Here is a 24,935-nt window from a genome sequence, read left to right as displayed (position 1 = left end):
TATGTAGTTATAGTTGCTATGTGTTCTTGTTGAGTTGACCCCTTTATCAATATATAGTGACCCCTTTTGTCCTTCCTAACCATTTTTGGCTTAAAGTTGATTTTATCTGATGTTTGTATATCTACCCCAGTTCTCTTTTGGTTACCGCTTTGCATTGTGTATTTTTTCCATCCTTTCAGTTCGAACCTAATATCTTTGAATTTAAGGTGAGACTCTCTTATACAGCTAATTTTTGGGTCATGCTTTTCATTGATTCTAACAATCTTTACTTTTTGTCTGGGAAGTTTGATCCATTTACTTTTTTTGCACATATCAATGGTCTGTTTCTTTTTATTGCTGCACAGTATTCCACAATGTTATTTATAAATATATATAAGTATCCACTTATCTCTTGATGGGCATTTGCATTGTTTCCAATTTGGGGGTTATTACAAATAAAGCTGCTGTGAACACTTGTATATAGTCACTTTTGGCATATGCTTTCCTTTCAATTAGGTAAATACCAAGGAGTGAAATGGCTGGATCATATGGTGGTTGTATGCTTAACATTTTAAGAAACTGCTAAATTGTTTTCCAAACTGGTTGGATAATTTTTATTTGTTTTAAAATATCTCCATTCTAGTGGAAGTGTAACAATATCTCAATGTGTGTTTTAACATTTTTATTAAAAAAATTTCAAATTTACAAATTTCAAAATTGAAACAGTGAATATCTGTATGCCCTTTGTCTAGATTTGCCAAATGTAAATGCTTCACTACATCTTTTTTCTTGCTGTACCATATGAGTAACTTTCAGACATCATAATCATTTTTTCATGTAAAAACTTTCCTATAACTACTATCATCAACTGCTCTAGGTTTTTCTAAGTTATGCACTACTAGTTTTTATCCTTTAGCTTTCCTTTTGGTGACATACCTGACTGTAGTTTTCCTTTTTCAGTCATTTTTTTTGTATGTTGTATGGTGGGGTCACATTTCATTATTTTTCTATGTGAGTATCCCATTATTGCAGTACCATTTGTTGAATTTCTGTTTGTTTGTTTTTGCTTGTTTGTTTGTTTTTTGGGTCATGCATGGATTGGGAACCTATCCTGGGTCTCCCGCATGGAAGGCAAGCATTCTAACCCTGAACTATGCTCAGCCATTCTTACATGCAGCTTTTTTAATTAAACTTACAATATTGCATTACCATCACACTGTATTGTGCTATCCATTTCTAAACTTTTACAGTCCACCTTATTAAACATTCTTTACTCCTTAATCATCAATTGCCCAATCTCTGCCTTCTTTCTATCTCCTGATAACCTATGCTTTCAAATTTAACTCCCAGAATTTGGGTCATTATAGTTAATTCATATTAGTGAGACCATACAATATTTGTACTTTTGTTTCTGGCTTATTTCACTTAACATGATGTCCTCAAGATTCATCCACATTGTTGCATGCATCACAACTTCATTCTTTATGAAGCTGCACAGTATTCCATCACATGTATAGTACACAGTTGGCCCTTCCACTCATCAGTCAGGGGACCCTTTGGCTGCCTCCATCCATTGGCAATCAATAATACCACCATAATACCACCATAATAATCAGTATGCAAATGTCTATCTATGTGCCTGTTTGAAGTTTTTCTATGCATATACTTAGTAATGGGATTGCCATACCATATGGCAAGTTTATACTTAGCTTCCTGAGGAACAACCAAACTGTCTTCCCAGGGTGACTGTGCAATTCTGTATCTCCACCAACAGTGAATAATTATATTTCTTTCTCCACATCTTCTCTAGCCCTTGTAGTTTTCTGTTCATTTTTTTAGCAGTTTTATTCACACACCATACAATCAATGCTAAGTATATAGTCAATGGCTTCTGGTATGATCACATAGTTAGGCATTTACCACCACAATCTATATGAGAACATTCTTATTTCTTCCAAAAAAAGTCCCATATCACTCCCTTATATCCACCTATTATTGACATTTAGCTTTGATCTAGTGCTTTGTTATACTTAATGAAAAAATATTACAATCTTGCTATTAACTATAGACTTTATTTGCATTAATTGTATTTTTCCCACATACCACCCCATTAAATATGTCACTTGTAATAGTGACATATTTGCTCTAGTTCATGTAAAAACTTTCTTATATTTATACAATTAACCACCATCATCATCCACTCTAGGTTTCCCTAAGTTATATAGTCCCAGATTTTATCCTTTAGCTTTCTATCTTGTGATATACACAACACTAGATTTCCTCTTTCAACCATACTCACACTGTTTGTTCATTATACTTACAGTATTGTGCTATCCATTTCCAAACCATTACAATCAATCTTATTACACATTTTGTACTCTAAGCATCAATTGCCCAATCTCTCCCATCTTTCTATCTCATGAGAACCTAAGTTCACAAACTTAACTCTCAGTTTGCTCATTTTAGCTAGTTCATATTAGTGAGATCACACAGCATTTATCTTTTTACTCATGGCTTGTTTAGCTCAGCATAATGTCCTCAAGGTTCATCCACATTATTGTATGCATTATGACTTCATTCCATCTTACAGCTGCATGATATTCCATTGTATGTATATAACAGTTTGTTTATCCACTCCTCAGTTGATGGGCATTTAGGCTGTTTCCATTTTTTGGCAACTGTGAATAATGCTGCTGTAAACATCTGTGTGCAAATGTCTATTTGTGTTCATGTTTTCAGTTCTTTTAAGCCTAGAAATAGGATTGTCAGATATTATGGCAATTCTATACTTAACTTCCTGAGGAAATGCCAAACTGTTCTCCAGAGTGGCTGTACCATCCCACATTTCCACCATCAATGAAAAAGTATATCTATTGCTCCACATCCCATCCAGCACTTGTAATTTTCTGATTTTTTGATAATGGTTTTCTAGTAGGTGTGAAATGGTATGTTATTATGAGTTTGGTTTGCATTTCCCTAATAGCTAGTGAAGTTGAGCATATCCTTTTTAACCATTTGTATTTCTTCTTTGGAAAAGTGTCTATCCATATGTTTTGCACATTTTTTTAATTGGTTTGTTTGTCTTTTTGATGTTGAGTTGTGGAATTTCTTTATATATTCTGGATATTAAACTCTTACTGGATATGTGGTTTCTGAATACTTTATCTGGTTGCTATTCAACTGCCTTTTTGCTTTCTTGATAAAGTCCTTTGACTCAGAAAAGTATTCAATTTTGAGGAGATCCCATTTATCTCTTCTTTCATTCCTTGTGCTTTAGATGTTACATCTAGGAAACCAGGTCCTACCACAAAATCTTTAATATATTTCCATATATTTTCTTCTAAGGGTTTTATAGTCCTATCTCTAATGTTTAGGTCTTTGATACATTTTGTGTTAATTTTTGTATAAGGTGTGAATAAGGATCATCTTTCATTCTTTGGATATGGCTATCCAGTACTCCCAGTGGTAGAATTCTTGCCTGCCATGCAGGAGACCTGGGTTCAATTCCCCCATCCATGCACTTCTTGCAAAACAAACAAACAAACAAGAATTCCACAAATGGTGCAGCAATAATGGGATTCTCACATCGAAAAATAATAAAATGTGACCCTGCCATGCAGCATACAAAAAAAAAAAAAAAGAAACAACACAATTGCCTGTAGATGAGAGGGTCTATTTCTGCACTTTCTATTCTATTACATTGATCAATATGTCTATCTTTATGCCAGTACCATGCTATTTTGACCCCATACATTGTAATACACTTTAAATTCAGAAAGTGTGAGACCTCCAACTTCATTCTTTAATCTCAAGATGTTTGCAGCTGTTTGGGGCACATTCCCTTCTAAATAAATTTGATTAATATTTTTTCTATTTCTGTAGAGTAAGTTGTTGGAATTTTTATTGGTATTGCACTGATCTGTAAATTGTTTTGTATAGATTTGATATCATAACTATATTTTGTCTTCCAATCCATGATTGCACACCATTTGTTGAATTTTTGTTGTTTGTTTTGTTTATTTGTATATCCTTCCATCTATTTAGGTCTTCCTTGATTTCCTTTAGCAATGTTTTATAGTTTTCTGTGTATAAGTCCTTCATGTCCTTGGTTAAATTTATTTCTAGGCATTTGATTCTTTTGGTTGCTATTGTAAATAAAATTTAGTTCTTGATTTCCTCTTCAGATTGCTCATTACTAGGGTATAGAAACATTACTGATTTGTGCATGTTAATCTCGTATCCTGCCACTTTGCTAAATTTGTTAATTAACCCAAGTAGTTTTGTTGTAGATTTTTCAAGATTTTCCAAGTGTAATTTCATGTCTTCTGCAAATAATGAGAGTTTTAATTCTTCCTTTCTGAATTGGACATCTTTTACTTTCCTGCCTAATTACTCTAGCCAGAACCTCTACCACAATGTTGAATAACAGTGGCGATAGTGTGCATCCTTGCTTCATTCCTGATCTGAGGGGAAAGGCATTCAGTCTCTCACTATTGAGTATGATGTTAGCTGTAGCTTTTCCATGTAGGTTCTTTATCATGTTGAGGAAATTTCCTTCTATTCCTATCTTTCAAAGTGTTTTTATCAAGAAAGGAAGTTGAATTTTGTCAAATGCCTTTTCCATATCAGTTTAGATGATCCTGAGGATTTCCCCTTTGATTTGTTGATGTGGTATATTACATTCATTGATTTTCTTGTGTCTAACCACTGTTGCATACCTGGAATAAAAACCCACTTGGTTTTTATGTGCTGCTGGATTCAATTTGCAAGTTTTTGCATCTATATTCATTAGAAAGATTGATCTGTAATTTTTTTCTTGTAGTATTTTTGGTCTTGGTGTTAGGGTGATGACCTTATAGAATGAGTTAGGTAGATTTCCTTCCCCTTCTATTAATCCATTTACTTTTTTTCCTATTGAGTTAAACATATTTATTGTAGACTTGGGAAAAAGAAAAAAAAAGCTTAAAATTGCCTGTAATAGAAAACTTCCATTAGCAAGTGAATATATTTTCCCAGGATTTTCTTCATGTGTATGCATGCAAATATCTTTTATACAATTAAGATAGTACTCTATAAATTTATATTTTGGTTTACTAATGAATATTACATCAGGGACATTGCTCAATATCCTTAAATATACATCAAAATAAACTTTAATGACTACATTATAGTCCATTACATATTTAACTATTCTGTGTGGATATTTAAGTTACTTCCATTTGAGTTATTATAATAATGCCATGAGGAACATTTTTATATATAAATTTTTTTGTACTCCAATTTGATTTTCCTATCACTTCCTCCTTCTTTTCATTCCCTTAATAATCTAAGAACAGACTTTATTTACCTCTGTCAAGTTTCTTTTCATGAGTCTCTACTGATCAGTTCACCTATCAGATATTAAGTGTACCATGAAACTTCATTCTATTTTAACAGTGGGTTAAATATTCTTAATTTTTGGCTTTTATAATCATATGTGCATGTATTCTATTTTTTTTAACGAAAATTCTCAAATAGGATAGAATAATAAAAATAACCACAATAAAACCTGCCGATTATTGAAGATCTACTCTGTAGCCATACTTAGTTATAAAATTTGTAAAAAATTTGCAATGGAGAGAGGGAAGAAATGAAGATTGTTTTCACAGATTCCTCATCAAGAAAAACGTGCTACTCCAGCTTTTGGGAATGGTGTCAGTCCCTTCAGAGATTGCTTCAACTGCAGAGATCTATCTTCCCCAAGGTCACATATTCTGAGGTGGCCTACATCCAATTACAGATCAAGCGATAAGAATCCAGCTATTTTAGTCTAATGTGCATTTACACTCACAGGCCATTTCAGCTCCAAAGCTCCATTTGGAGTCAGTTGAAGCTGTCAAGGCCTGCAACCAAGTGTGGCTTCTCTCTCTGCCCAACCCTACTTCCACTCCCAACTTTCCACAGGTGTTGAACCTTAATAAAATTCTGAACACAAAACTCTATTTCAGTTTTCTTTTTGAAGAACCCAAATTGTGAAAGTAGAGGTATTATTATTACACAGATGAGGAACACTAACTATGGGAGCTGGGAAAATCTTTTTGAAAAATGGAATATGAATCTATCTCTAATATCCTAGAAATTCTCCAATATTCAGAATAGATTATCCAGGCCAGTTTCGTAAGCTATTTAATACTGTGAGATATAATTTATCATGATTTGGAAACCTACCAATCTCAACTTCTTGGTTTACCAATCTCTTCTTCACCTGGTCTATCTCAGTCTTTCCAATTTGAAGATAAATCTCCTCAATAGAGATCATGAAATAAAAATTGAAGTTGTACAGCTGTTTTTCCTCGAGCACCAGTTAGTGATTGCACATCCCACAGTGGGTCTGTCCCTTCCTTCTTCTTTGTGGTTCTTAATGTTACTTTAAATTCCTTCTCATTGACTTAACACTTTCATCAAGTTTTAGCATTTTCTGCCTTCAAATTTCTTGGCAATGATCAAAGATTATTTTTTATATTTTTATTGAAGGCACACATGCAGTCCAGCCATAGTATACAATCAATGGCTCACAATATCATCATGTAGTTGTGTATTATTCACATTCATCATTTTTAGAACATTTGCATCACTTCAGAAAAAGAAAGACTTATACCTTCCATACCACTTATCCCTCCCTCTCATTGACTACCAGTATTTCAAGCTACCTATTTTCTTTACCCTTTATCAGTTATCATTATTTATTTATTGTTTATCCTTATTTTTTTTACTCATCTGTCCATATCTTGGATAAAAAGAGCATCAGATGCAAGGTTTTCACAATCACATGGTCATATTGTAAAATACTTTTAGTTATACAATCATCTGCAAGAATCAAGGCTACTGAGCACAGTTCAACAGTTTCAGGTACTTCCCTCCAGTCACTCCAATACACCATAAACATAAAAAGGGATATCTATATAATGCATAAGTATAGCCTCCAGGAAAACCTCTTTACTTGGTCTGAAATTTCTCAGCCATTGAAACTTTATTTTGTCTCTCTTCCCCCTTTTGGTCAAGAAGGCTTTCTCAATGCCATGATGCTGTGTAGTGGCTCATCTCGGAGAGTCAGGTCCCATGTTGCCAGGGAGATTTAAATCCCTGGGAGTCATGTCCCTCATATGGAGGAGGGCAGTGAATTCACCAGCCAAGCTGACTTAGAGAGAAAGGCCACATCTGAGCACAAGAGAGGTTCTCTGGGGGTGACTCAGGTATAATTATGAGTAGGCTTGGATTCTCCTTTGGAGGAATAAGGTTCATAGGGGCAAGCCCCAAATAGGCTCAACCTATTGAATTGGTGGTCCCCACTGCTTGCAAGAATGTCAGGAATTCTCCATATGGTGAAGTTGAATACTTCTTCCTTTCTCTCCATTCCCCCAAATAAAGACTTTGCAAATACTTTATTTATTCTCTGCCCAAATTACCCTGGGATATATCGGAGCATCACACTAACCAGGACAAACCAACAAAACTCATGCCCTATTCGAGAGTTCATGTAATTATGGTGTTCAAGAAAACTGACAGCATAAGCACAAGTTAAATTAGATAATGCACAATCCAAAATATAAATTTTGCACCAAATAAACATCCTCCTTTTGTTCTCATACAGAAGTTGAAATTTGAAGATATGGGCCATGTCATGCTTTATCCATTATTCTGTTGTATGTAAACCCCATTGTTCTCCCTTCCATTTCTCATCATACCCCTAGGCAACTCTTATCTATTGCAATCACAAACACTGTTGCCATAAACAGTAGTGTGCAAATGTCAATTCCTGTCTCCACTCTCAGTTCCTGCAAGTATATACCTAGCAACAGGGTTGCAAGATTATATGGCAACCCCACCCCTAGCCTTCTTTGGAAACACCACACTGCTCTGGAGCTTCCTACTTCCCATCTTCCCACAATACATGTTTTATATACTCCTCTGTATGTATGATAATAGCAGATGTATATGTCTTCCTCATATCCCATGGATATTCATCTCTGCACACTGAGAGCAGCTTACTGCAAACTTATGAAAATCTCTGAGTATATTTTTATTTTCCCATGAAAAAAACACTTGGCCTATATGTATGGCAAGCTCAAACTCCTGGAAGCTTTCCTCAAACAATGTCAGGCAGAGAGTTGGTGGGATAACTCTGAGGGGTGATCTGCACTGTCTCCTAGTGTTCCTCAGAAGCATTAAGCCTCAGACTTGGAACAGAAGAGTAACTTGTTCAGTAGTCTAATTTTATTGGCCTTCTTCCTTTTCCTATCTCACTTCTCCCACTTTCCTATCAGTGATTTTTGGAATCACCTCTCCAAAATAAACTACTTGCATTCAAATCATTGTCTCTAGGTGTGCTCTGTGGGACTGTAACCTAAGATAATTTTATATTTTATAATTTTACAACATAAAAAAGGAAGGAGAGCCAGATAATAATATCTTTGGTTTGTTGAGGGAGGGACTGGGAAGTGGAGGCAAACAACACTCAGTTTCTTTAAAAATAATTCTACAGAAACTATATTCTAACTGCATTCCTACTGAATTATCATCCAGAAAGGCAGTGCTGACATTTATTGTGTACCCACTGTTAGGCAACACTCTTTATCAGGTACAGAATGGTATTATAAATGGATTTTTGTAACTGGGATTGATTTTCCTGAAGTCTCATAGCTAGTTATAGAACAGAGCAAGCACACTTCCAAAAGGCATAATAGTGAGAAAAATTGATAAAGCAAATTACAGTACAAAAGAGAACTACTGAATTTGAATAAAGTTGATAGAACAGTGAATACAAATTTGAGTTTTAAGTATACCAGATCTATACTGCACTACAGTAATCTTACTGTAGACATGTATGATAATGCCATACTTTTTTTCAAAAAGAGTCAGAAATATCATTATTTTATTTTATGTCAATAGTATTCTAGATAAGCTCTAGAGAAAATGAAGTTTTTGAACTGTAAAGAAAACTGGTTTAATTGGAAACAGCACTGAAGTGTTACAATTTGTCTTTTCCATTACTTAGCAAATAAACTGTTACTTATATGTCATAATTTATTCAGCTGATATGATCTCTTACTAAATGTATCATTTTCTTTTCTGAAAATCTGAGGACTTGTGTCTCCTCTTTCCATTGTTAAGTATATCACCTTAAGGACTCTGGCTGGCTGGGGTGGGGGTCATACATCAGAAAACTAATCAGCCAGTCCAGGGAGTATTTCAATTTCAGTGGTACCCTCAATGCTGTTCAGAAATCCTTTAGCCATTCTTCATCAGATTCCTTTCTTACCCTCAAAATTTCTTTTCCAAAGTTCTACCTCGTTTCTCAACACCCCATCAATAATACTGTGATGGTTAAGTTGATGTGTCAACTTGGCTGAGATACGGTGTTGAGTAGTTTGGTCAAGCAAACACTGGCCTGATTTTTACTATGAGTATATTTCATAGACTTAAATAATCAGTAAATTGATTGCATCTATGGGTGATTACATTTACAATCAACTGAGGAGATTGTCTTCAACAATGAGAAAAGTATCTCTCAGTCAGCTGAAGGCTTTAAAAGAAGTGATGAATTTAGCAGACAGAAGGGAAAATTTCCAACTTTACTTTAGCCTGGTAATTTCTCCTAAGGAATTCATTGAAAACCTTTATCAGAGTTTCCAGCTTCTGGCTTGCCCTATGGAATTTAGGCTTTCCTAAATTATACCTTCTCTGTATAACTCCACTAGCACCTTTGATCCTTCTCCCACTCTTGAAGGGTATTTGGGCTATGCCTGTTCTAAATTTTTCATGGAAGGGGCTGTCAATAATATGGTATGGGAGATAGAACTAGTTGATGTTCTGGAGAGGCTGGTCCCTCTGCATTTTAGGAATTATCTGGTCTAAAAACACATCTGGAGGTTATAGGTTTCTGGAAAGTAACCCAACTGATTAGGTGGAGATGTCATGCCACCCATTCCAGGTGGGTCTTGATTAGTTTAGTAGAGCCTTTATAAAGGGAAACAGTTTGGAGAAATCTCAGAAATGACAGAGCCAACAGAGACTTTAGAGCAGAGCTGATACAGATGCTGACAATCGGAGAACAGAGACATGGAGGTTTAGAGATGCTTGGAGCCCAGCAGACTTTATCATGAGATGTTAAGCAAGCCAAAACCTATAGAGAGCCAAGGGAAGCCAAGAGATTAAAGCCATCCCCAGAGAAGCAAAGTGAGGAAACCCCCCAGGAACAGAGGTTAAAAGCAATGGAGCTCAGGAGCAAAGGTCCAGTAGATGCCAGCCACATGACTTCACAGCAGACAGAGCAGTTCCAGACCCACTGCCTTTCTTGGATTAAGGAATCTTTCCTTGTATGCTTTATGTATTAGCTAGGGTTCTCTAGAGAAACAGAATCAGCAGGAGATATCCATAGATAAAAAATTTACAAAGGTGTCTCACATAACCATGAGAATGTAGAGTTCAAAGTCTGTAGGGCAGGCCACAACCTGGTAGCTCTGATGAAGGTCCTCAATGAACTCTCAGGAGAGGCTGGCTGTGCAACCTTTAGAATGTAAGAGTCCAAGGTCTCTAAGGCAGGGCACAAGATGGTAACTCTGATGAAGTTCCTCAAAGAAATGTCAGGAGAGGCTAGCTATAGGTCTGTAGGGCAGGCTGCAAGCTGGTAACCCTGGTGAAGTTCGTCAATGAACTCTCAGGAGAGGCTGGCTGGAGAACCATAAGAATGGAACAGCCCAAAGTCCATAAGACAGGCTGTGAAGTTGATGACTCCAATGAAGGTTCTGGCCAAACTCCACAGGAGAAGCTCACAGGCTGAAGCAGGAAGAGTGACTATCTCTTCTGAATCCTCCTTAAAAGCTTTCTGGAGATTAGATTAAGCATCTCAATGAAGGCAGAAATTGATGTTCTGGAAAATTCTGGGCTTCCAGAAGGTAGGAACCGAAAGAATAGTGCCCCACATGAGGATTTGACCAAACATGGAAGCAGGTAGCCATTACAGGACAAGTAATGGATTTGAGATGGAGTTATCCAGGAAGGATTTGTGGAATGTCTTTTTGTCAGATGGCCATGATCCCAGTATATTGTATAGAAAACCAAGAGTGTTGTGGGGTTTGTATAAACAGAACCACTGCCATTCTGAACTAAAAGGGGCAAATTGAAGGAAAACTAATTTCAGAGGCAGAACCATGGAAGATAAGTTCTGGAACCAGGAAACCTCAGGCCTGGAGAGTGGACCCATCCATACGTATGGAGAGGGTGAGTTTGCCTCAGAAGCAGAGGTCAGGCCTCCTACTTCATTGCACAAGAAGAGTTGTGCCGAGGGTGAATAGCATGGATGGGGGTTTGAGGGAACCTGGCTGCCACCCCATGGTTCTGGAGGGGTTGAGTGTGTGCCCCAGAGAGAGCAGAGATCCTAGGTGCTGCCCAAAGCCTGGAGAGAAAAAAGTGCCCCCCCCAACTAGATCCAGTATGGCAACCCCAGCATTTGGAGAGAGCAAGGACACTGCATGACCACCAGAAATGGTGGGACTGCTGCCTTTTAAAGCCTCAAAGATAAATGACTCTCAGACTTTTAATTCCAATGGAATTTGTCTGAAGTTTTGAGGAAATGTTTGGGTCTGGTGACTCCTGTTTACCTTTTGATTTTTCCCTATGCAAATGGAAACATGTCTCCTATGACTGTCCCTCCTTTGTATACCAGCAGCAGATAACTTGTTATGAGTTTCACAGTCCAGAGCCAGAGGAGAACTTTTGCGTTAGTACAGACTATGCCTGTAACAAACCTTGATGAAGTTTTATACTGGTTTCAACTCTATATTGTATTTGTATTGTTATTGAAATGGTTTAAGGCTTTTGTGATATTGTGATAGAGTGAATGTATTTTGTACATGGAAAAAATATGTCTTTTTGGTAGTCAAGAGGGTGGAATGTGCCATTTGAAGATACTATGTACCCCAGAAAAGCAATGTTTTAATCCTGACTCAAGCTTGTGGGTACAGCCGTTTCTTTTAATCCTGATTCAATATACTGTAGGTTAGAAACTTTTGATTAGATTATCTCCAAAGATATGTGACATGCCCAATTGTGGGTGTGAACTCTTGATTAGATGGAGATTTTACTCTGCCCATTCCAGTTGGGTCTTTATTAGTCTAACAAAGTCTTTAAAAGGAAAAACACTGGAGAAACTTCAGAAATGACAGAGCTGACAGAAATTTCAGAGCAGAGCTGACACAGATCCTGACACTTTGAGAACAGAGACATGGAAGTTTAGAGGTTCATGGAGCCTAGAAGATATTGCCATGTGATATTAAGCAAGACAGAACCTGGAGAGAGCCAAGGGAAGGTAAGAGATGAAAGCCATGCTGGGAGAAGCAAAGTGGGAAACCCCCACAAGAACAGAGGCTGAAAGAAATGGAGCCCAGGAGCAAGGAGCAGAAGATGCCAGCTACTGGGCTTTCCAGCTGATAGAGCCTTCCAGACCCATCAGCCTTTCTCGAATTAGGGTATCTTTCCCTGAATGTCTTATTATGGATAATTTCATAGGCTTAGAACTGTAAACTTGTAACTTATTAAATTCCCTTTTTAAAAGCTGTTCCATTTCTGGTATATTACATTCTGGAAGCTTAGAAATGAAAACAATCATTTTTAGAACATTTACATCACTCCAGAAAAAGAAATAAAAGAGAGAAGAAAAAAAACTCTTACCTCCCATACCCTTACTCCTCCCTCCCATTGACCACTAGTATTTTAATCAACCCAATTTTTAAATACTTTATCCCCCTGTTCTAGTTTGCTAGCTGCTGGAATGCAACACACCAGAGACAGATTGGCCTTTAATAAAAGGGGATTTATTTTATTAGTTCTTCAGAGGAAAGGCAGCTAACTTTCAGCTGAGGTTCTTTCTTATATGGGAAGGCACAGGACAATCTCTGCTGGCCTTCTCTCCAGACCTCTGGGTTCCAACAACTTTCCCCAGGGTGATTCCTTACTGCATCTCCAAAAGCCTGAGCTGAGCTGCTAGTGCTGAGATGAGGTATGCTGAACTGCTTGGGTTGTGCTGCATTGAGCTATCTAATTTAAGCACCAGCCAATTAAATCAAACATCAGTCATTGCAACAGGCACACTGCCTAGCCAACTGCAGATGTAATTAGCAACAGATGAGGTTCATATACCTTTGGCTCATGTCCATAGCAACAGAACTAGGTGCCTTCACCTGGCCAAGTTGACAACAGAATCTAACTACCACACCTCCCATTATTTATTTATTTTTATCTTCATTTTTTTACTCATCTGTCAATACCCTGGATAAAAAGAGTATCAGACCCAAGATTTTCATAATCACATGGTCTCATTGTAAAAGCCATATAGCTATACAATCATCTTCAAGAATCACGACTACTGGAGCACAGCTCACTAGTTTCAGGTACTGTCCTCTAGCCACTCCAATACATTATAAACCAAAAAGGGATATCTATATAGTGCATAAGAATAACCTCCAGGATAACCTCTCAGCTTTGAAATCTCTCAGCCACTGAAACTTTACTTTGCCTCATTTTCTCTTTTCCCCTTTTTAGTCAAGAAGTCTTTCTCAATCCCATAATACTAGGTCCCAGCTCACCCCAGGAGTCATATCCCATGTTACCAGGAAGATTTACACCTCTGGGAGTCATGTCCTATGTAAGGGTTAGGACAGTGAGTTCACCTGCTAAATTGGCTTAGAGAGAGGCCACATCTGAACAACAAAAGAAGTTCTCTGGGGTGAATCTTAGGCATGTTTATAATTAGGCTTAGCTTCTTCCTTGCAGGAATATGTTTTATCTATGTGCTCTTGGGCAAATTACTTCACCTCCCAGTAAGTACCTCAGTTTCTTCATCAGTAAAATGGGGCTAGGGAGTCATCTTTACCCTTTAATTAGTGTAAAGATCAAATAAGATGGAAGATGCAGAAATATAGACTGGGCAGTAAATTTCCAGATCATCAGGGCACAGATCAGTAGCCAAAGGCATTGGATGCAGGACTAAGGCCTTGGGCAAGGATTGGCAAAGTGTAGACAGAGTATCAGAGTTCCTGCAAATCAGGCTAAACTTTAGAATTGGATCAAAATCTCACTGGAAGACTGGGGAAATAGCAAAACTAAGGCAGAGTCCAGCCCAGGTGTTGAATTTCTGGCACTCTGAGGGTTCCAGATTCTTCTTTTGATAGCCACTCAGCCAGCACTTTAAGGACATCTAGACTTGTGTGTTGGTGTGTAGGGTATAATATATACTTGGGTATAATCCTGTCCTTTCCTGAAGGGATTAGGCCCAGGAGGCAGATTTGTGCCTGTTGGAGGCAGCTGGCTTAGAAGGGAGGCAGCAGGGAAAGAAGGTGGAAGTGTCTGGGCTCCCTCAAGGGTAATGTACTGAGTTCTGTGCCTCACTCTCACTGCCAGACTAGTTACCCACAGGCAGTGAAACTCATATATCCTGGCTGTTGGGATTGTCATGGAACCCCACTCATAGACAGAACTTTAAGAGTCATATAGAATGGGGCTTAGGGTGTGCCTGGGCTGCATTTTCATCCCTTATGCTTCATGCTCAGGTATTCACTTTACCTGCCTACAATGTGACTTGTGCATGCACAGGGTGAATTGAGTTTTCTTGAATGCATTTGTATGTGTTGTTCTTGGTGTCTGAGCCACCGAGCCTTACATAATGGAGGTACCTCTACCAGGTTTGGGAGATGCAGCCTTAGTACTTGGGAGCATGAAGTTCAGCAGCAAAGGAAAGATGATGCTAAACTTGGTGGGGGAGGGACTAGGGATGCTTCAATTCTTCCTGCCAAAAGTCAAGTTTGGTGATAGAGACTCAATCAGGGTTGTTAGAAAAAGAGGGAGAAAGATGTTGAGAGCCAGGAAGGGCCTGCCTAAATGACCTGATGAGATTTGTTGTGAATGTCATTGTTATTTTGTTTTGTACCTTAAGGGTAGAGTACTGAGTTAATCATATTCTCAGTTCAGGCACACAATCAAAATGCATTTAAACAAGACCCATCTCAGTGTATTTATTTATTCCTCTTCATCTCCATCATTATTCTTAGTCCCCTCCACATACCCTTCAATTAACAACCATTCTATTTTGTTTTTGTAAAACATATATTGTGGTTTCTGTACCCCTATATCTTTAAACTTATTTTAAAAATGTGTACACACTAAATTGTGCTCTTTGATGTATGTATGGTCTATGGGTTTTGACAAATGCATTGTGTCATGTAACCACCACTGTACTCAAGATACAAAACCGTTTCATGACTCTCCCCAAAATTTCCTAGTAGTACTTTGCAGTCAAAGCTCCCCCTGTCCACAACCCCTAAAAACCACTTATCTATTCTTTGTTTGCTTTCTCAATAAAGACATATAAATGCATTTACACAGTATATAGCCTTTTAAAATACTAAATATTTTCACATTGTATATACAAGTGAACAACTTCAACTATAAAAGGAACAAAAATAAATTTAAATGTAAAAATATAATTTTGTTTTTAGAATCATTCAGTCAACTACATTTGTCAATAAAAAATTGAACAATAAATTCATGCTTAAAAGAAGGTAGGGTTTCTACTGCTTACATTTTGTTATTATTATTTTTTAAATATTATTATTGTAAATCAAACAAACATGCATTCTTGACATACAACATTCTATACATTACATGTTTAAACAATATGATAATTATTTCAAGATTCCTATTTAACCACTCAAGGCCTATGGAATGTTCACACGAGCTTTGGTCCTGTTGTTGTGATGCTAAGTATTTATATAGAATGAGATTTTGGATAGTGAGGATTAACTTTCATAATATAGCTGAGTCCTCTCATCAAGCAAACTAAATTCCCAATAATTTCAAGGCTTAATAAAAGAAAAATATTTCCTGTCTTATTTAAATACAGAGAATATCAGCTATACTAGAATGATTGCTGCTCTTCCACTTTTACATTATTAACCATCTCTCAGAGGCTTCAACTCATTATTCATTCATTCATTAAATTAATACTTATTTCATGCTTACTATGTATCAGGCATTATTCTAGAAGCTAGGGGAAATATCATAAACAATATACATATGTATATACAAATTCCTTTCCTCTACTGCTTTCAGATTTTTAAAATCATAAATTAGCTTCCTAACCCTGGGTCCTAATCATGCCAGAGTTCTCATAATGTGATGACTACCTGTTTAGACTACTAAGCTGTATAATCCAAATGGTACCAAAACCTTTGTGTGAACAAATGTGATAATATTTAAGCTTTAGTTAAGTGCCACAGTGCAGGCTCTGTGTTTAAACAAGGCAGTATTTATATACTGGCTGAAATTTATAGATTTAAGTAGTACTGATTCTTCTGCTTCATTAGCATTTAATATCTTCAAATTGTGCTGCCTCCTAAAAATATTTATAAGCAATATTTAACATACAGAAAAATGTCAAGAACAGTACAAAGAGCTATTTTTCCTGAACCACTGAAGATGAAGCTACCAATTTGAATTCCATCACTCATTAATATATATTTTTGTATTTCCCATAAGCAAAAATTCTCCTATAAAACCCATAATATAGACTATACATTCCCAGATTACTCAAAAATATAAACATTCTCCTATATAACCATAATACAACCAACAAAATCAGAAAATAAATGCTTATTCATCACTTGTTGCTAACCTTCAGACTATTGAATTTTATCAATTGTCTCTAGACAGCCTCTTATATTTTATTTCCATTATAGTCTCTTATTGTTTATTTCCATTGAGAAATTGAAGTTTACATAAAAATCATGCTGAAAATAGAGTCCCAATATACCCCCCTTAGATACTTAGTTTCCTTTTAACTCTTCAGATTAGTGTGATACCTTTTTTACAATCAATGAAACAATATTATTCTAATTATACTATTAATTATAGTCCATAGTTTACAATAAAGTTCACTGTTTGTGAGGTACAGTTACATGTGTTTAAAAATATTTTTATTCTAGTAACATATAAAATGCAAAATTTTCTTTTGATCATGTTAAATATATGAAATAGTGTTGTTAATTACATTCACAATGTTCTGCTATCATCACTACTGCACATTACCAAAAGTTTGCCATCATCCCAAACAGAAACCCTGTTCCAATTAAGAGTTAACTCTCCATTCTGTACCTTCACTCCTGTCCCTGGTAATCTGTATTCTAGATTCTGACACTATGAACTTGTTTAATCTGATTATTTTATATCAATGAGATCACACATCATTCATTGTTTTGTCTCTGGCATATTTCACCTAACATGAGCTCTTCAGACTACATCCATTTTGGTGTATGTATCAGAATTTTGTTCTTTTTTATGGATGAATAATATTCCATTACATGTATGTATCACATTTTGTTTATCCATTCATTTGTTGATTCACACTTTGGTTGCTTCCATCTATTGGCAGTTCTGAATAATGCCACTATGAACATAATGTGCAAATATCACTTTGAGGCCTTTTTTTCAATTATTTTGGGTATACTTAAATTTCTGAGGAACTGCCAAACTGTTTTCCACAGTGGCTGCACCATTCTCCATTCCTACCAGTAATGAACATGTTGCTATTCCTACACATATTCCCCAACACTTGTAGTTCTCTCTTTTTTTTTTTGTAATAGTAGCCATTCTAGTGGGTGAAAAATCGTATCTCATTGTGTGTTTGATTTGCATTACCTTAATGGCTAATGACTTTGAGCATCATTGCATGGGCTTGCTGGCCATTTGTATATCTTCTTTGGCAAAATGTCTATTCAAGACTTTGTCCATTTTTAATTTTTTTAAAACACTCCGATGTTAATTCATTTTTAAAAAGTGTTCTGTGTTATTTTACACTTTGCCTCTTTTGTATAATTGTACAACCTTTGAAAATTACATGAATTGTAAAGATCTAACACTGTTACTAGTCATTCAGAAAAGCTCCCTTCCTCCCAACAACCACCAGGGAAAATTAAAAGTCCTGAAAGGAGGCCAATTCAACACAACCTCTACCCTGGTAGAAACAAAAAGTGAAAAGATGAGAAGAAAGCAGAAATCAACTAAGAGGTGTGTTGCCAGTGTCTCTCAGGAGTGGGACCCTGGCTATTTCCTGGGGTCATGAAAAGTAGAGCCTGCAGCATGCAGTGTGGCAACTGGGAGACCTCTTGCCACATCTTCCTTACCCTGGCTTATCCATGTACCGACCTAGTTATCATGGAAAACCTTCAGCAGTGTTCTCCTCTGCTGCTGCCCTATGTGCATTTGGTTAGCCAAGTCCCTTCTGTCTTAAAAGTCTGCATTCTCCACTTTCCATGACACATTTTCAATCTCAGCCTCCAGCTGAGCCTGCAGGTATTCAAACAGCTTCTTCCTAGGACCAGAATCCATGTAGTATGCATTTGGGTAGGTATATGCAGGGTGTATTGACACTTGGCCAGAGCTTGCAACATTCTGTAGGTACTGCCAGTCTATCAATGTCCCCAGGTTGTTCATGATCCTCTCCTGAACCTTCTCATGAGTCCGCTGGTATGTCTGTGCCTCCAGCTGCAAATTCTTGTTGTGGTTTTCCCACTCCTCAAAGTAGAACAAGTACTTCTTGAGGGCCTCCCTAGCCTGGGTCTGCTGGCTCTGGTTGACAATGTCAGGATTCTCCTTGTACCGGCTGCACTCGTAGTACTGGTTGCCAATCTTCTATACACATCCAGCAGAAGCCGTGTTTACATTTGGAGCATTGCATGTGATTGTAGCTCCGTTTTTCTCAATGCAGACATTACACTTGGAACAATCTTCAGTGTGAGCACTAATGTCGTTGGCTAAATTTGAATCATCTGCACACTTCATGAGCCATTTCTGGATTGTGGTGCAGTTTGTGGGGGCATGATATATCTGACTACACTGGGAACAGAAGACCTTGAACTTGGGGAACTCTGGGCTCCTGTACCTGGATAACCATGGGGCATTTTGCACCGAGGCACAACTGGAGCTGGTAATGACTCTCCACATAGTCCCTGAAGAGGTAGCGCCTGTATTTGTCTCTCAGTTCTTTGTGGGGCAGCGATGGAAACACTAAATCCTCTGGTGTTCAGAGTGGGCAGTCCTGAGCCATACAAGACACCACCATGTCAACGCTATCCTTTAACAAGTACTGAGCAGTGCTGATCCCAGCAGCTGCGGCAGAACTGGTGCTGACAGGCTAGAGAGAATAGGTTTTCATTCCGCACAAACCGCATACTCAGCATACAGTGGAGAAGAATGGGCTGCAGGGACATGTTTTGACCAGTTGGGTGGGACGTGAGCCTCAACAAGCAGCTGAGCAGAATTGGATTTGTATCTGTCCAATATCTCTGAGACTTGGCAGTGGAAATTAGGTAATATAAGTTTGGCAATTGAATGAGACATCTTTAGCACAGACACTAAGCTGGTTACGTGCTGGCTGAGTGCATGATCCGATTCCTTGTAGGTCAAGCAGGTGAACTGGTACTCTCCTGAGGATCGAAAACATCAGCCCCCTGCTGCTCCATGTCACTGGCTATTCCCACATAATAGTCCTCTATATCCCCAGGGTCCTCTTCTCTTCTCCTTCCTCCTCCTCACAATTTGGGTCATAGTCCTCTTCATTGTTATCAGATCCCTGGCTCTTCAAGTCCACAGACATCATAGCATCCAGCCAAGTTCCAGATCAGGAAAGTTGTTGCTTCTTTCCCCTCCCCCTAGACTTTACCGTTTTCTCAAATGCATTAGTGTTTATGTCTTCTGCAGTTCTTGAAGATATGTTAGAAAGACATCACTAAATAATCAGTGTCATATGATTTCCTTCGGGAGCCACAGCCCAGCAGTGTTCAGGTGGAGAAGCTGTGACCGTGGAAGTGATGGGCGGTAACCGGTCCTGCCCCGCTGCTTCCTCCGGCCCATTAAAATTTTTTTAAAAAATCTTTTTATTGTTGAGTTGTAGGATTTCCTTATATATTCTGAATATTAAACCATTATCAAATATATGGTTTCCAAATATTTCCTCCGATTCTGTAGGTTGTCTTTGCACTTTCATGATAGTCTTTTGTTGCACAAAAGTTTTTAATTTTGTGAAGTCCCATATATCTATTTTTCTCTTGTTTGTGTTTTTGATGCAAGATCTAAGAAACCATTGTCTAATACAAGGTCTTGATATTTTCCTGTTTTCTTGCAGTAGTTTTAAAGTTTTGTTTCCTATAGGAAACATATAAGTTTTTGATCTATTTTGAATTAATTTTTATGTATGGTGTGAAGTAGGGGTCCACCTTCATTCTCTTGCATATGTGTATCCAGTTTTCTCAGCACCATTTTTTGAAGAAACGTTCTTTCCCCATAGAGTGGACTTGGCACCCTTGTCAAAAATCACTTAGAGGTAGATGCGAGAGTTTATCTTGGAGCTCTCAATTTGACTGAGTTGGTCTCCATGCCTGTCCTTGAACCAGTACCATGCTGTTTTGATTGCTATAATATTTTTATAAGTAAAGACCCTAAAGTGTGAGCCTTCCAAATATTATCTTTTACAGATAGCATTAGCTATGCAGGGTTGCTTATCTATCCTTATCAACTTTTTTCATATTTTAACATTTTTATTGTGAAATATAATATGTATACAAATGAAGAAAAAAGCAATAATTTTCAAATTACATTTTAATGTGTAGTTCAAAAGAGATTTCAAAGTTTGGTTTGAGTCACCATTCCACAATTTCAGGTTTTTCCTTCTAGCTGTTCCAAGACACTGGAGACTAAAAGAAATGCCAGTATAATGATTCAGCAGTCATACTCATTCGTTAAGTCCTATCTTCTGTGTGGTAACTCCTCCTTCTCCTTTGATCCTTCTCCCAATCTTTGAGCTAGGCCCATTCTAACTTTTTCATGTTGAAAAAGGATGTTGACTATATAAGATGGGGGGATGGAATTAGTTGATGTTCTTGGAGAGGCTGGCCCCTCTGGGTTTCAGAACTTAACTGCTTAGGAACCCCTTCAAGATCTGAGTATGTTGCTAGCTCTGGATTTTTCATGTATGTCCTTTATGATGTTGTGAGGTTTCCTTCTCTGCCTAGTAGTCTTAATGTTTTTTTTTCAACAATCAGTGCCGGCTTGTGTCAAATGCCTATTCTGTATCAACTGAGGTTATCATGTATTTTTTTCATTTGTTCTATTAAAGGGGTGTATTGCATTAATTGCTTTCTTGAACACTTGGGATATATATTACTTAATCATGGAGTATAATTATTTAAGTGCGCTGTTGGATTCAGGTTGCTAGTATTTTGTTGAGGATTATTGCATCTATATTCATAAGGAGCATTTGTCTGTTACTTTATTTCCTTGTGGTATCTTTATCTTCCTTTGGTATTAGGGTGATTCTGGCCTCAAAGAATGAGTTAGAGAGTGTTCCCTCTTTAATATTTTGTAAGAGCTTGAGAAGAATTGGTGTTAATTATAGTTGAAATGTTTGGTAAAATTCACCAGTGATACCATCTGGTCCTGGACTTTACTTTGTAGGGAAGGTTTTGATTACTGATTCAATCACTTTATTTATTATTGGTCTGTTGAGATCTAATTTCTCTTTTTTTATTAATTAAAAAAATTAACTAACACAACATTTAGAAATCATTCCATTCTACATATACAATCAGTAATTCTTAATATCATCACATAGATGCATATTCATCATTTTAGTACATTTGCATCAATTCAGAAAAAGAAATAGAAAGATAACAAAAAAATAAAATGATAATAGAGAGAAAAAATAAAAATAAAAAATAAAAAAATAAAATTAAATTAAAAAAAACTATACCTCAGATGCAGCTTCATTCAGTGTTTTAACATAATTACATTACAATTAGGTATTATTGTGCTGTCCATTTCTGAGTTTTGTATCCAGTCCTGTTGCACAGTCTGTATCCCTTCAGCTCTAATTACCCATTATCTTACCCTATTTCTAACTCCTGATGGTCTCTGTTACCAATGACATATTTCAAGATTATTCTCTAATGTCGGTTCACATCAGTGGGACCATACAGTATTTGTCCTTTAGTTTTTGGCTAGTCTCACTCAGCATAATGTTCTCTAGGTCCATCCATGCTTCATAAGTTTATTCTGTCTTAAAGCTGCATAATATTCCATCGTATGTATATACCACAGTTTGCTTAGCCACTTGTCTGTTGATGGACATTTTGGCTGTTTCCATCTCTTTGCAATTGTAAATAATGCTACTATAAACATTGGTGTGCAAATGTCTGTTTGTGTCTTTGCCCTTAGGTCCTCTGAGTAGATACCTAGCAATGGTATTGCTGGGTCATATGGCAATTCTATATTCAGCTTTTTGAGGAACCACCAAACTGCCTTCCACAGTGGTTGCACCATTTGACATTCCCACCAACAGTGGATAAGTGTGCCTCTTTCTCCACATCCTCTCCAGCACTTGTCATTTTCTGTTTTGTTGATAATGGCTATTCTGGTGTGTGTGAGATGATATCTCATTGTGGTTTTGGTTTACATTTCTCTAATGGCCAGGGACATTGAGCATCTCTTCATGTGCCTTTTGGCCATTTGTATTTCCTCTTCTGAGAAGTGTCTGTTCAAGTCTTTTTCCCATTTTGTAATTGGATTGGCTGTCTTTTTGTTGTTGAGTTGAACAATCTCTTTATAAATTGTGGATACTACACCTTTATCTGATATTTCGTTTCCAAATATTGTCTCCCATTGTGTTGACTGTCTTTCTACTTTCTTGATGAAGTTCTTTGATGCACAAAAATGTTTGATTTTGAGGAGCTCCCATTTATTTATTTATTTCTTCAGTGCTCTTGCTTTAGGTTTAAGGTCCACAAAACTGCCTCCAATTATAAGATTCATAAGATATCTCCCTACATTTTCCTCTAACTGTTTTATGGTCTTAGACCAAATGTTTATATCTTTGATCCATTTTGAGTTAATTTTTGTATAGGGTGTGAGATATGGGGCATCTTTCATTCTTTTGCATATGGATATCCAGTTCTCTAGGCACCATTTATTGAAGAGACTGTTCTGTCCCAGGTGAGTTGGCTTGACTGCCTTATCAAAGATCAAATGTCCATAGATGAGAGGGTCTATATCTGAGCACTCTATTCGATTCCATTGGTAGATATATCTATCTTTATGCCAGTACTATGCTGTTTTGACCACTGTGGCTTCATAATATGCCTTAAAGTCCGGCAGCATGAGACCTACAGTTTCGTTTTTTTTCCTCAAGATACTTTTAGCAATTCGGTGCACCCTGCCCTTCCAGATAAATTTGCTGATTGGTTATTCTATTTCTGAAAAATAAGTTGTTGGGATTTTGACTGGTATTGCATTGAATCTGTAAATCAATTTAGGTAGGATTGACATCTTAACTATATTTAGTCTTCCAGTCCATGAACACGGTATGCCCTTTCATCTATTTAGGTCTTCTGTGATTCTTTTAACAGTTTTTTGTAGTCTTCTTTGTATAGGTATTTTGTCTCTTTAGTTAAATTTATTCCCAGGTATTTTATTCTTTTAGTTGCAATTGTAAATGGAATTCATTTCTTGATTTCCCCCTCAGCTTGTTCATTGCTAGTGTATAGAAACACTACAGATTTTTGAATGTTGATCTTGTAACCTGCTACTTTGCTGTACTCATTTATTAGCTCTAGTAGTTTTGCTGTGGATTTTTCAGGGTTTTCGACGTATAGTATCATATCGTCTGCAAACAGTGATAGTTTTACTTCTTCCTTTCCAATTTTGATGCCTTGCATTTCTTGTTCTTGTCTAATTGCTCTGGCTAGAAACTCCAACACGACATTGAATAATAGTGGTGATAATGGACATCCTTGTCTTGTTCCTGATCTTAGGGGGAAAGTTTTCAATTTTTCCCCATTGAGGATGATATTAGCTGTGGGTTTTTCATATATTCCCTTTATCATTTTAAGGAAGTTCCCTTGTGTTCCTATCCTTTGAAGTGTTTTCAACAGGAAAGGATGTTGAATCTTGTCAAATGCCTTCTCTGCATCAATTGAGATGATCATGTGATTTTTCTGCTTTGATTTGTTGATATGGTGTTTTACATTAATTGATTTTCTTATGTTGAACCATTGTTGCATACCTGGGATGAATCCTACTTGGTCATGATGTATAATTCTTTTAATGTGTTGCTGGATTAGATTTGCTAGAATTTTGTTGAGGATTTTTGCATCTATATTCATTAGAGAGATTGGTCTGTAGTTTTCTTTTTTTGTAATATCTTTGCCTGGTTTTGGTATGAGGGTGATGTTGGCTTCATAGAATGAATTAGGTAGCTTTCCCTCCACTTCAATTTTTTTGAAGAGTTTGAGCAGGGTTGGTACTAATTCTTTCTGGAATGTTTGGTAGAATTCACATGTGAAGCCGTCTGGTCCTGGACTTTTCTTTTTGGGAAGCTTTTGAATGGCTGATTCACTTTCTTTACTTGTGATTGGTTTATTGAGGTCATCTATTTCTTCTTGAGCAAAGTTGGTTGTTCATACCTTTCTAGGAACTTGTCCATTTCATCTACATTGTTGTATTTATTAGCATAAAGTTGTTCATAGTATCCTGTTATTACCTCCTTTATTTCTGTGAGGTCAGTGGTTATGTCTCCTCTTCCATTTCTGATCTTATTTGTTTGCGTCCTTTCTCTTCTTCTTTTTGTCAATCTTGCTAAGGGCCCATCAATCTTGTTGATTTTCTCATAGAACCAAATTCTGATCTTATTAATTTTCTCTATTGTTTTCGTGTTCTCAATTTCATTAATTTCTGCTCTAATCTTTGTTATTTCTTTCCTTTTGCTTGCTTTGGGGTTAGTTTGCTGTTCTTTCTCCAGTTCTTCCAAGTGGACAGTTAATTCCCGAATTTTTGCCCTTTCTTCTTTTCTGATATAGGCATTTAGGGCAATAAATTTC

General features: G+C 36.9%; 1 pseudogene; it reads right to left on the bottom strand.

The window, feature by feature from the left end:
• Positions 1-18,260: 18,260 nt before the first annotated feature.
• LOC143670849 (E3 ubiquitin-protein ligase ARIH2 pseudogene) lies at positions 18,261-19,663 on the bottom strand (annotated as a pseudogene).
• Between the last annotated feature and the right edge of the window lie 5,272 nt (positions 19,664-24,935).

This window comes from Tamandua tetradactyla, chromosome X (genome assembly GCF_023851605.1).
Source record: "Tamandua tetradactyla isolate mTamTet1 chromosome X, mTamTet1.pri, whole genome shotgun sequence".
In the NCBI taxonomy this organism is placed as follows: domain Eukaryota; kingdom Metazoa; phylum Chordata; class Mammalia; order Pilosa; family Myrmecophagidae; genus Tamandua; species Tamandua tetradactyla.
Note: the sequence above shows the minus strand (reverse complement) of the source record. Positions and strands in the feature narration are given on the sequence as shown.